Source organism: Triticum urartu, chromosome 3A (assembly GCF_056163025.1).
Source record: "Triticum urartu cultivar PI428250 chromosome 3A, HENAU_Tu73, whole genome shotgun sequence".
Classification (NCBI taxonomy): Eukaryota; Viridiplantae; Streptophyta; class Magnoliopsida; order Poales; family Poaceae; genus Triticum; species Triticum urartu.
In genome coordinates, this window is record NC_141875.1 from 649,309,087 (window position 1) to 649,322,042 (window position 12,956).

The 12,956-nt window shown below is 43.6% G+C and overlaps 1 pseudogene; it reads left to right on the forward strand.

The window, feature by feature from the left end:
• The first annotated feature begins 1,234 nt into the window (after positions 1-1,234).
• LOC147981072 (uncharacterized) lies at positions 1,235-12,537 on the forward strand (annotated as a pseudogene).
• The last annotated feature ends 419 nt before the right edge of the window (positions 12,538-12,956 follow it).

Consider the following 12,956-nt stretch of genomic DNA (forward strand, 5'->3'; position numbering starts at 1 on the left):
ACCACGCATTCCGTTCCGACCCAGCCGGTTGGCTCCCACGCGTTTCGTTGCCTCCTGATGAACACGACGCATTCCGTTGCCTCCCCATGAACACGACGCATTATGTTGCCTCCCCATGAACACGACGCATTCGTTGCCTCCCCATGAACACGACGACGACGTTGTTTCTCCGTTCTGACCCAGCCATGTCAATGAGCCCTCGCCATACTTATGCACGAGTAGGCGTTCGAGACCCCGCCCGTATGTATACGCGGCTGTATTTTCTTTCTTGCACCCTGGACGTTGTACGTACGTGTACATGCTACGTGCGCGCCTCTACTAAGACACATGCGCGCCTCTACATCCACCAGAATATATGTACGTACACGTTCGTGACCAGAATGACAACGCGGAGGCAATAATAAATTAGTTATTATTATTATATTTCCTTGTTCAAGATAATCGTTTATTATCCATGCTAGAATTGTATTGATAGGAAACCAAGATACATGTGTGGATACAGAGACAACACCATGTCCTTAGTAAGCCTCTAGTTGACTAGCTCATTGATTAATAGATGGTTACGGTTTCCTGACCATGGACATTGGATGTCGTTGATAACGGGATCACATCATTAGGAGAATGATGTGATGGACAAGACCCAATCATAAGCCTAGCACAAGATCGTGTAGTTCGTATGCTAAAGCTTTTCTAATGTCAAGTATCATTTCCTTAGACCATGAGATTGTGCAACTCCCGGATACCGTAGGAATGCTTTGGGTGTACCAAACGTCACAACGTAACTGGGTGGCTATAAAGGTGCACTACGGGTATCTCTGAAAGTGTCTGTTGGGTTGCCACGAATCGAGACTGGGATTTGTCACTCTGTGTAACGGAGAGGTATCTCTGGGCCCACTCGGTAGGACATCATCATAATGTGCACAATGTGACCAAGGAGTTGATCACGGGATGATGTGTTACGGAACGAGTAAACAAAATTGTCGGTAACGAGATTGAACAAGGTATCGGGATACCGACGATCGAATCTCGGGCAAGTATCATACTAGTAGACAAAGGGAATTGTATACGGGATTGATTGAATCCTTGACATCGTGGTTCATCCGATGAGATCATCGTGGAACATGTGGGAGCCAACATGGGTATCCAGATCCCGCTGTTGGTTATTGACCAGAGAGATGTCACGGTCATGTCTGCATGATTCCCGAGCCCGTAGGGTCTACACACTTAAGGTTCGATGACGCTAGGGTTACAGGGAAGGTATGTACGTGGTTACCGAATTTTGTTTGGAGTCCCGAATGAGATCCCGGACGTCACGAGGATTTCCGGAATGGTCCGTAGGAGAAGATTGATATATTGGACGAAGGGTTTTGGAGTCCGGAAGTGTTCCATAGGTACCGGGTGATGACCAACATGACCGAAAGGTATTTCGGGAGCCCCGACAAGTGTTCGGGGGCTTCATGGGCCAAGGGAAGGGGGGAAACCAGCCCACTAAGGGGCTGTGCGCCCCCCTCACCTAATCCCACGTGACCAGGGGGTTTGGGTGCCCCATCTAGGGTTCCCACCTCCTGGCTTGGGGGCCAAGTCACCCAAGGGGGAGATCCCATCTGCCCTGGCCGCCCCCCTCCCCAGGGGAAACCCTAGGGCGCCTCCCCCTCCCCCTTGCCCCTATATATAGTGGAGGTTTTGGGGCTTCCCAACACACGAGACTCTCTCTCCCAAGGCGCAGCCCTACCTCTCTCCCTCCTCGTCTCTCGTAGTGCTTGGCGAAGCCCTACAGGAGTACCGCGCTCCTCCACCACCACCACGCCATCGTGCTGCTGCTGGACGGAGTCTTCCCCAACCTCTCCCTCTCTCCTTGCTGGATCAAAGCATGGGAGATGTCACCGGGCTGCACGTGTGTTGAATGCGGAGGCGCCGTTGTTCGGCGCTTAGACCGGAATCGACCGCGATCTGAATCGCCACGAGTACGACTACCTCATCCGCGTTCTTGCAACGTTTCCGCTTAGCGATCTACAAGGGTATGTAGATGGACTCCCCTTCCCCTCGTTGCTATATTACTCCATAGATTGATCTTGGTGATGCGTAGAAAATTTTAGATTTCTGCTACGATCCCCTCCAGTGGCATCATGAGCTAGGTCTATGCGTAGTTTCTATGCACGAGTAGAACACAAGTTGTTGTGCTCGTCGATTTTGTCAATTTACTTGCCGTTACTAGTCTTATCTTGATTCGGCAGCATCCTGGGATGAAGCGGCCCGGACCGACCTTACACGTACTCTTATGTGAGACAGGTTCCACCGACTGACATGCACTAGTTGCATAAGGTGGCTAGCGGGTGTCTGTCTCTCCCACTTTAGTCGGATCAGATTCGATGAAAAGGGTCCTTATGAAGGGTAAATAGAAATTGGCATATCACGTTGTGGTTTTGGCGTAGGTGAGAAACATTCTTGCTAAGAAACCTATAGCAGCCGCGTAAAATTTGCAACAACAATTACAGGACGTCTAATTTGTTTTTGCAGCATATGTCGTGTGATGTGATATGGCCAAAAGGATGTGATGAATGATATATGTGATGTATAAGATTGATCATGTTCTTGTAATAGGAATCACGACTTGCATGTCGATGAGTATGACAACCGGCAGGAGCCATAGGAGTTGCCTTAATTTATTTATGACCTACGTGTCAAAATAAACGTCATGTAATTACTTTACTTTATTGCTAACCATTAGCCATAGTAGTAGAAGTAGTTGGCGAGACAACTACACGAAGACACGATGATGGAGATCATGGTGTCATGCCGGTGACGATGATGATCATGGCGCCCCAGAGATGGAGATCAAAAGGAGCAAAAATGATATTGGCCATATCATGTCACTATTTGATTGCATGTGATGTTTATCATGTTTTACATCTTATTTTCTTAGAACGACGGTAGCTTAAATAAGATGATCCCTCGCAATAATTTCAAGAAAGTGTTCCCCCTAATTGTGCACCATTGAGAAGGTTCGTTGTTTCGAAGCACCATGTGATGATCGGGTGTGATAGATTCTAACGTTCGAATACAATGGGTGTAAGCCAGATTTACACACGCAATACACTTTGGTTGACTTGATGAGCCTAGCATGTACAGACATGGCCTCGGAACACGGAAGATCGAAAGGTCGAACATGAGTCGTATAGAAGATACGATCAACATGAGGATGTTCACCGATGATGACTAGTCCGTCTCACGTGATGATCGGACACAGCCTAGTTGACTCGGATCATGTATCACTTAGATGACTAGAGGGATGTCTATCTGAGTGGGAGTTCATTATATAATTTGATTAGATGAACTTATTTATCATGAACAATAGTCTAAGTTGTCTTTGCAAAAAGGGTTGTAGATCAATAGCTCACGTTGTTGCTCCCTGTTTCAATACGTTCCTAGAGAAAGATTAAGTTGAAAGATATTGTAAGCAATGATGAGGACTAGGTCCGTTGCCTGAGGAGTGTCCTGACTACTACACAGAAGGCTTATGTCTTTGATGCACCGCTCGGTGTGCCAACCCCTCCAGCGTCGTCTGTGGATGTTATGAACATCTGAGAGATACGTCCTGATGACTACTTGATAGTTAAGTACACCATACTTTACGGCTTAGAATCAGGATTCCAATGATGTTTTGAACACCATAGAACATATGAGATGTTCCAAGAGCTGAAATTGGGATTTCAGGCTCATGCCCGTGTTGAGAGGTATGAGACCTCTGACAAGTTCTTTGCCTACAAGATGGAGGAGAATAGCTCAGCTACTGAGCATGTGCTCAGAATGTCTGGGTGCTACAATCACTTGAATCAAGTGCGAGTTAAACTTCCAGATAAGATAGTGATTGATAGAGTTCTCTAGTCACTATCACTAAGCTACTAGATCTTCGTGAACTATGACATGTAAGGGATGGAGATGATCCCGGAGCTGTTCGCGGTGCTTAAGACCGCAAAAAGGTAGAAATCAAGAAGGAGCATCAAGTGTTGATGGTTTAACAAGACCACTGGTTTCAAGCAGGGCAAGGGATAGAAGGGAAACTTCATGAATGGCAAACCAGTTGTCGCTCCAGTGAAGGAACCCAAGGTTGAACCCAAACCCAAGACTAAGTGCTTCTATTGTAAGGGGAACGGTCACTGGTAGCAGAACTACCCCAAATGCATGGTAGATAAGAAGGCTGGCAACTTCAACAAAGTATATACATGTTATTAATGTGTACCTTACCAGTACTCCTGGTAGCACCTGGGTATTGGATACCGGTTCAGTTGCTATTATTGGTGACTTGAAGCAAAAGCTACGGACTAAACGGAGACTGGCAAAGGGCGAGGTGACGATGTGTGTTGGAAGTGTTTCGAAAGTTGATGAGATCACCATCGCACGCTCCATCTGCCTTCGGGATTGGTATTGAACCTAGATAAATGTTATCAGGTGTCTACGTTGAGCATGAATATGATTAGATCATGTTCATTGCAATATGGTTATTCATTTAAGTTAGAGAATAATGGTTATTCTGTTTACATGAATAATACCTTTCATGGTCATGCACCCTATGTGAATGGTTCATTGAATCTCGGTCGTGGTAATACACATGTTCACGCCAAAAGATGTAGAGTTAATAATGATAGTACCACTTTCTTGTGGCACTGCCGCTTAGGTCATATTGGCGTAAGATGCATGAAGAAACTCCATGTCGCTGGATGTTTGGAGTCACTTGATTTTGAATCGCTTGACACATACGAGCCATGCCTCATGGGCAGGATGACTAAGACCCCATTTTCAGGTACAATGAAACAGGCAAGTGACTTGTTGGAAATCATACATGCTGATGTGTGTGATCCAATAAGAATTGAGGCATGCGGTGGACATTGCTATTTTCTCATCTTCACTGACGATTTGAGTAGATATGGGTATATTTACTTAATGAAGCACAAGTATGAAATGTTTGAAAAGTTCAAGCAATTTCAGAGTGAAGTTAAGAACCATCATAACAAGAAGATCAAATTCCTATCATCTGATCGATGGAGAATTTCTGAGTTATGAGTTTGGCAATCACTTAACACATTGTGAAATTGTTTCACAGTTGACACCACCTGGAACACCACAGCGTAATGGCGAGTCCGGACGTCGTAATCGAACCTTATGAGATATGGTGCGATCTATGATGTCTCTTACCGATCTACTGCTATCATTTTGAGGTTATGCGTTAGAGACAGCTGCATTCACTTTAGATAGGGCACCATCTAAGTCTGTTGAGACGACGTCGTATGAACATTGGTTTGGCAAGAAACCAAAGTTGTCGTTTCTTAATATTTGGTGCTGCAATGCTTAAGGCTTCAGCCAAAAAAGTTCGAACCCAAAGCGAACAAATACATCTTCATAGGATACCCAAAGGTAATAGTTGGGTATACCTTCTATCTCAGATCCGAGGGCAAATTGTTTGTCGCTAAGAACGGGTCCTTTCTCGAGAAAGAGTTTCTCTCAAAAGAATTGAGTGGGAGGAAGATAGAACTTGATGAGGTTGTTGAACCTCTACTTCAACCAGAGAGTGGGGCAACACAGAAAGATGTTTCTGTGGCACCTACGTCAGTTGAAGAGGAAGTTAATGATAGTGATCATGAAGCTTCGGATCAAGTTGCTATCGAACCTCGTAGGTCGACAAGAATATGTACTACTCCTAAGTGGTACGGTAATCCTGTCTTAGATATCATGTTGTTAGACAACAATGAACCTACGAGCTATGGAGAAGCGATGGTGGCCCCTATTCCGACAAATGGTTGGAACCCATGAAATCCGAGATAGGATCCATATATCAGAACAAAGTATGGACTTTGGTGGACTTGCCCGATGATCGGCAAGCCATTGAGATAAATGGATCTTTAAGAAGAAGACGGACGTGGGCGGTAATGTTACCGTCTATGAAGCTCGACTTGTGGCAAAGAGTCTTTTCACAAGTTCAAGGAGTTGACTACGATGAGATTTTCTCACCCGTAGCGATGTTTAAGTCCGTCGGAATCATGTTAGCATTAGCTGTATTTTTCGATTATGAAATCTGACAGATGGATGTCAAAACAAGTTTTCTTACCAGTTTTCGTAAGAAAAAGTTGTATGTGATACAATAAAAGGTTTTGTCGATCCTAAGGATGCTGAAAGGTATGCTGGCTCCAGCGATCCTTCTATGGACTAGAGAAAGCATCTCGGAGTAGGAATATATGCTTTGATGGAGTGATCAAAGCTTTTAGGTTTATACAATGTTTGCTAGAAACTTGTATTTACAAGAAAGTGAGTGGGATCACTACAACATTTTTGATAAGTATATGTGGATGACATATTATTGATCCGAAATAATGTAGAATTTATGGAAAGCATAAACAGTTGTTTGAAGAGTGATTTTCAAAGGAAGACTTGGATAAAGCTGCTTACATATTGGGCATCAAGATCTATAGAGATGGATCCAGACGCCTGATGATACTTTCAAAGAACGCACACCTTGACATGATTTCGAAGGAGTTCAAAATAGATCAGTCAAAGAAGGGATTCTTACCTGAGTTGTAAGGTGTGAAGTTGAGTAAGAATCAAAGCTTGACCACGGCAGAAGAAAGAGGAAGGACGAAGGTCGTCCCCTATGCTTTTGTCATAGGCTCTGTACGGTATGCCATGCTCAGTACCGCACCTGATTTGTGCCTTGCCACATGTCTGGCAAGAGGATACAAAGGTGATCCAGGAGTGGATAACTGGACAATGGTCAAAATTATCCTTAGAGGAATAAGGAAATATTTCTCGGTTATGCAGGTAATAAAGAGTTCGACGTTAAGAGTTATGTCGATGCAAGCTTTAACACCTATCCGGATGACTATGAGTAGAAAAACCGGATATGTATAATGGAGCAACCATTTGGAATAGCTCCAAGTGGAACGTGGTAGTAGCATCTACGATATGACATAGAGTTTTGCGAAGTACATGCGGATCTGATTGTTGCAGACCCGTTGACTATAACATCTCTCACAAGCATAACATGATCAAACCCAGAACTCATTGAGTGTTAATCACATGGTAATGTGAACTAGATTATTGACTCTAGTAAACTCTTTGGGTTTTAGTCACATGGCAATGTGACCTTGAGTGTTAATCACATAGCGATGTGAACTGGATTGTTGACTCTAGTGCAAGTGGGAGACTGTTGGAAATATGCAATTGATGCAATAATAAATTAGTTATTATTATTATTATTATTATAATATTTCCTTGTTCATGATAATCGTTTATTATCCATGCTAGAATTGTATTGATAGGAAACTCAGATACATGTGTGGATACATAGACAACACCATGTCCCTAGTAAGCCTCTAGTTGACTAGCTCGTTGATCAATAGATGGTTACGGTTTCCGGACCATGGACATTGGATGTCTTTTATAACGGGATCACATCATTAGGAGAATGATGTGATGGACAAGACCCAATCATAAGCCTAGCACAAGATCGTGTAGTTCATATGCTAAAGCTTTTCTAATGTCAAGTATCATTTCCTTAGACCATGAGATTGTGCAACTCCCGGATACCATAGGAATGCTTTGGGTGTACCGAACATCACAACGTAACTAGGTGGCTATAAAGGTGCACTACAGGTATCTTCGAAAGTGTCTGTTGGGTTGGCACGAATCGAGACTGCGATTTGTCACTTCGTGTAACGGAGAGGTATCTCTGGGCCCACTCGGTAGGACATCATCATAATGTGCACAATGTGACCAAGGAGTTGATCACGGGATGATGTGTTACGGAACGAGTAAAGAGACATGCCGGTAACTAGATTGAACAAGGTATCGGGATTCCAACGATCGAATCTCGGGCAAGTATCATACCAGTAGACAAAGGGAATTGTATACGGGATTGATTGAATCCTTGACATCGTGGTTCATCCGATGAGATCATCATGGAACATGTGGGAGCCAACATGGGTATCTAGATCCCGTTGTTGGTTATTGACCAGAGAGATGTCTCGGTCATGTCTGCATGATTCCCGAGCCCGTAGGGTCTACACACTTAAGGTTCGATGACGTTCGGGTTGTAGGGAAGGTATGTACGTGGTTACCGAATGTTGTTCGGAGTCCCGGATGAGATCCCGGACGTCACGAGTAGTTCCTGAATGGTCCGGAGGAGAAGATTGATATATTGGACGAAGGGTTTTGGAGTCCGGAAGTGGACGACACGGAGGCAGGGAAGACTCGGCAGTTGTTTCCCACGCGGAGGGGAGTACGACTGTACGAGGGTTTACTGGTTCGTCTGCCATCGCCGGAGAATAACAGCAGGTGTGGGTGAGTGGAGGGATGGCTATCACTACAAGAAATATGTCAACTTATGACCTTCTGTCAGTGACCCTCGAAGAATTGGTCATAAATTTATGACCATTTTAGACCAATTGGTCAAAAGCTGTTCAGGGGGCTCCAAACCCTAAACCATTGCGACCATTTTGGTCAGAAAGGTCGTAATTTGCTTACACGAAATGGTCACAAAGCAAACAGTGCTAGTCCGCTGCCTTATTTCTAGTTGTTAATGACCAATACAGATGGTCATAGCCTTGTAGATTGTGGTGGGTTGTGATGACCAGGCGCCATCTCATCAGTTTTGCCTATGTGTCATGTCCATGTGGCAGTTTTTGCCCTAGGTTGTGAAGCAACCTATATTTCTATCATTCCCAAAATTCCCAAAAAAATCTCATAAATTCTTTGGGGCATATCTTCATCAAATATGTAAAAATCCTTCCTTGCCTAGTTCAAAACTAATTCAACAATATTCATTTTCCTATTCTGTTCACAACAACACTTTATGAAGGAAGTGCTATTTATATATTCTTGATTGCCCTCTGAATTTTTGGGCACTCTTTCCTATCCAAATCATTACCGCATGACAAAATTCAGCTCCATTTGCCTAGCAAATCTTCCTCGGCAAATTTCCAAAGTTTTTGTCCGCCTAGAAGCATTGTGAAGGAAGTACCTTTTTTATATCTCTAAATGACATGAAATTTATACAGTTCCTTCATATGCCCAAATTATCACCCTCCTCCAAATTGCAGCTCAGTCAAATCATCTATGTGAGCCTAGGTTCAATTTATATTTTATGGCCAAATTGGCACGTTGCAAAGCAAGTGTTATATATACCCCTCCTATTACCCTCAAACGTTTCGGGCACTCTTCCATACCCAAATCATTGCCACATGCTAATATTCAGCTCAATTTTCCTAGTAAATCTTTCTCGGGAAATTTCCAAAGTTTCTACCTCGAGAGAAGCTTTGTGAAGTAAGTACTAGCTAGGCTTACCCAAATGATCTGAAAATTTACCAGCGCATGACCATACCTAAGTAACTTACCTACACCAATTTTGAGCTCATTTCATTCATCCAATCTCTCTCACTAGTTTTCCCAAGTTTCTGTCCATAGAAGAGCATTGTGAAGGAAGTACTACTTTGGCATGTCCAAATGGTATCAATTTTCTACAATGCTTTACTATGCCCAAATAACCATCCTCCACAAAATTTCAGCTCAATCCATTCATTATTTTGAGCCTGGCTTCAACATTCATATTTTTGTCCAGCGTGGTACTTTGCAAAGCAAGTACCACCTAGGATCCTCCTTTTGAGCTAAAAATTTGTGAAGACATTCTCCTTAGTAGATGATCATCCTCAACCAAAACTAACGCCCATTGGCCATGTGCATTTCCCGTACCGCTAATCAAACACTTGGCTGCTAATTCATATTTGAGCATCGATCGGTCTCCTCGTGAGAATCTTATGTTCTAATTTTCTTCCTAGCACCAACCTGGGGAGTGTCCAACCCACTAGACATACCTAGGCCGCCCAGAACACATGGCAACATTACGGTCACGCGGTGACCACGCGACGGGCATGCGAGTTTACGCGCTCTAGAGTTGGGGCCCTCGGCCACCGCCCAAACCTCGACGTATCGCCACCAAACCATGTATTTATGATTAAATAGGTCCTTATGTAACTAAAAATGATTTTTGGAAAAAATAAATAGCAAACTATGAGGCAGCTGCAGTTCAAATTTGACCCGCTTCTAGCTGAATCGGCGAAAATTTGTCTTTTTCACGAGAGGTATATCAAAAAAAATTACACCCAACCATTTTGTCAATTGTGCATTAAATATGGCCTAGTATTTTATAAAAATGATTTGGTCCAATTTTGCAACAATTATTTGGTAGTTCCTTCACAAAAACACCTCCTTTCGGGCACTCGAAAAATGGAAAATGGTTTTTTCGTGCAACGAAAATGAAAACTTCCTTAGGCAACATTGTTTTCCATTCCAATATGCACCCTTGTGCACAATATGAGATAATTTGAACAAACTATGCCATGGATGTGGCCATAAGATTGATCATTTGGCTTGAAAGCCATTGATCTCCACACATGATAACTTGTTTCTGAGAACACTTTTTTAAAATAATTGCCGTATTACAAGTTTATTATTTTTCCTAGGAACTTGTCCACATATAATGACACAATGCGAAGGTTTCCCAATTTTTTGATTTTTTTTGAATTTTTTATGCCCGTTTCAAAATGCGGTCAAAACGGCGGGAATGACCGTTCCTAGCTAGTGGTTGAATCTTGGAATTTTTTTGGTGTTTCTCTGATTAAATAGGTACTTGTGTACCTAGAAATGATTTTTGGAAAAAATAAATAGCTAACTATGAGACAACTGCAGTTCAAATTTGACCCGCTTCCAACTGAATTGGCGGAAATTTGTCTTTTTCACGAGAGGTGGATCAAAACTTTTTACACCCATCCATTTTGTCAATTGTGCATTAAATATGGCCTAGTATTTTATAAAAATTATTTGGTCCAATTTTGCAACAATTATTTGGTAGTTCCTTCACAAAAAAACCTCCTTTCGGGCACGCGAAAAATGGAAAATGGTTTTTTCGTCCAACGAAAATGAAAACTTCCTTAGGCAACATTGTTTGCCATTCCAATATGCACCCTTGTGCACAATATGAGATCATTTGAACAAACTATGCCATGGATGTGGCCATAAGATTGATCATTTGGCTTGAAAGCCATTAATCTCCACACATGATAGCTCATTTCTGAGAACACTTTTTTAAAATAATTGCCGTATTACAAGTTTATTATTTTTTATGGAAACTTGGTCACATATATTGACACAATGCGAAGGTTTTCCAATTTTTTGATTTTTTTTGAATTTTTTATGCCCGTTTCAAAAAGCGGTCAAAACGGTGGGCTTGACCGTTCCTAGCTAGTGATTGAATCTTGGAAAACTTTTGATGTTTCTCTGATTAATTAGGTACTTATGTACCTAGAAATTATTTTTGGAAAAAATAAATAGCAAACTATGAGACAACTGCAGTTCAAATTTGACCCGCTTCCAACTGAATCGGCGGAAATTTGTCTTTTTCACGAGAGGTGGATCAAAACTTTTTACACCCATCCATTTTGTCAATTGTGCATTAAATATGGCCTAGTATTTTATAAAAATGATTTGGTCCAATTTTGCAACAATTATTTGGTAGTTCCTTCACAAAAAAACCTCCTTTCGGGCACTCGAAAAATGATTAAAAATAGATAGAAAGATCAGAAATACATACAAATTGGTGCTCATCCATAAAATGTGGTCTAACTTGAGTGAAAATTTGTGTGATGCCCTTTTGCAAAATAGTTTTGATAGTTACTTCACAAAATCCCTCAATTTTTAGTACTTAGAAACTATTTTAAATCACTGTTTTTTCGAACCAATCAAAACTCTTCCCACGGATCGATGACATGGCGCCCATCCATCCATCCATCCATATATCCGTTCCACATCCATCCATCCATCTATCTACAGAAAAAAAAGAGATAACCCCCCACAGCCCAAACCCTAGATCAGATCCATCCATCCCCTGCTCCCAATCTCCCCGCCACCGCCGCCACCTCCTCCCCGTACCCGCCCCCTCCCGATCCAGTCCTCTCCCACCCACCCCTGACCTCGCCGTTCTCCCTCCCCTCCCCGCATCTCCCAGCCACCTCTTTGCCTGAGGAGATCGAGCGTGCCCGTCCTCGCAGCCTCCTCCCACGATTCCCCGCACCCGAGCCCCACGAGAGGAGCTCCTCCTGTGATTTTGCACGCCGCCGCCGGCGACCACCAGCCACAGCTTGCCGGAGCCAGCAGATGAGTGCCACCCTTATTCCCGTGCTCTCTTTCTTCCTCCTTTTTCTCTCTCACACATCTCAATTTCTCTCTTTGTCTCAAATAGTGCACTCTGCCGCCATGGACGCTCGCGTCCCCGACCTTGCAGCATGCCGCCCCGATGCCAAGTCCCTCCTCGCCGTTCCTGCGCCGCCGAGCCGAAGCCTCGCCCAAGTCCAAGAGCTGCCGCCGTTTGCCTCCTCGCCATGGCCTCCCCTGCTTCGTCTTCTTCGCGGATAGAGCTCCGTCTCCGTCAACGTGTCCTCCCGCCGTCTCTGTTCGCTGTCGGGCTCGATCGACTCCAGCAGCACCCCACGGTGACGCTCCGCTCCTGCTAGCCCCCGTCTCCTGTGCGTTTTGTTCCTGTAGTCGTCTTTCCATTTCCCTAGTGATGCTGTAGCTGTATGCTTGTGGGAATTATGTTGTCTGAGTACTGAATAGCTTAGATTGGTAGTGTCATCATCATGTGCTAGCTTAGTTCCATTTTGTGTTGCTTCGTCCTGGCGGTTGTATCCATGTGTCTGCCCATGTAATTAACCAGATAGTAGTTGTTTCATCGCTTCAAGTTCAGAGCCTGCGTGCTTTGTGCTCTTTTCTGTAAACAAAGAGTGGCATCTACTACACTAATAGTCTAGCACTACTTGCACCAAGATTCGGTGGTTTGATGTGGCCTGTAAGCTAAACTACTCCAAGAGGGCAGTACCTATTTAATTAGATTAGCAGAAAATTCAGGCCCCTGA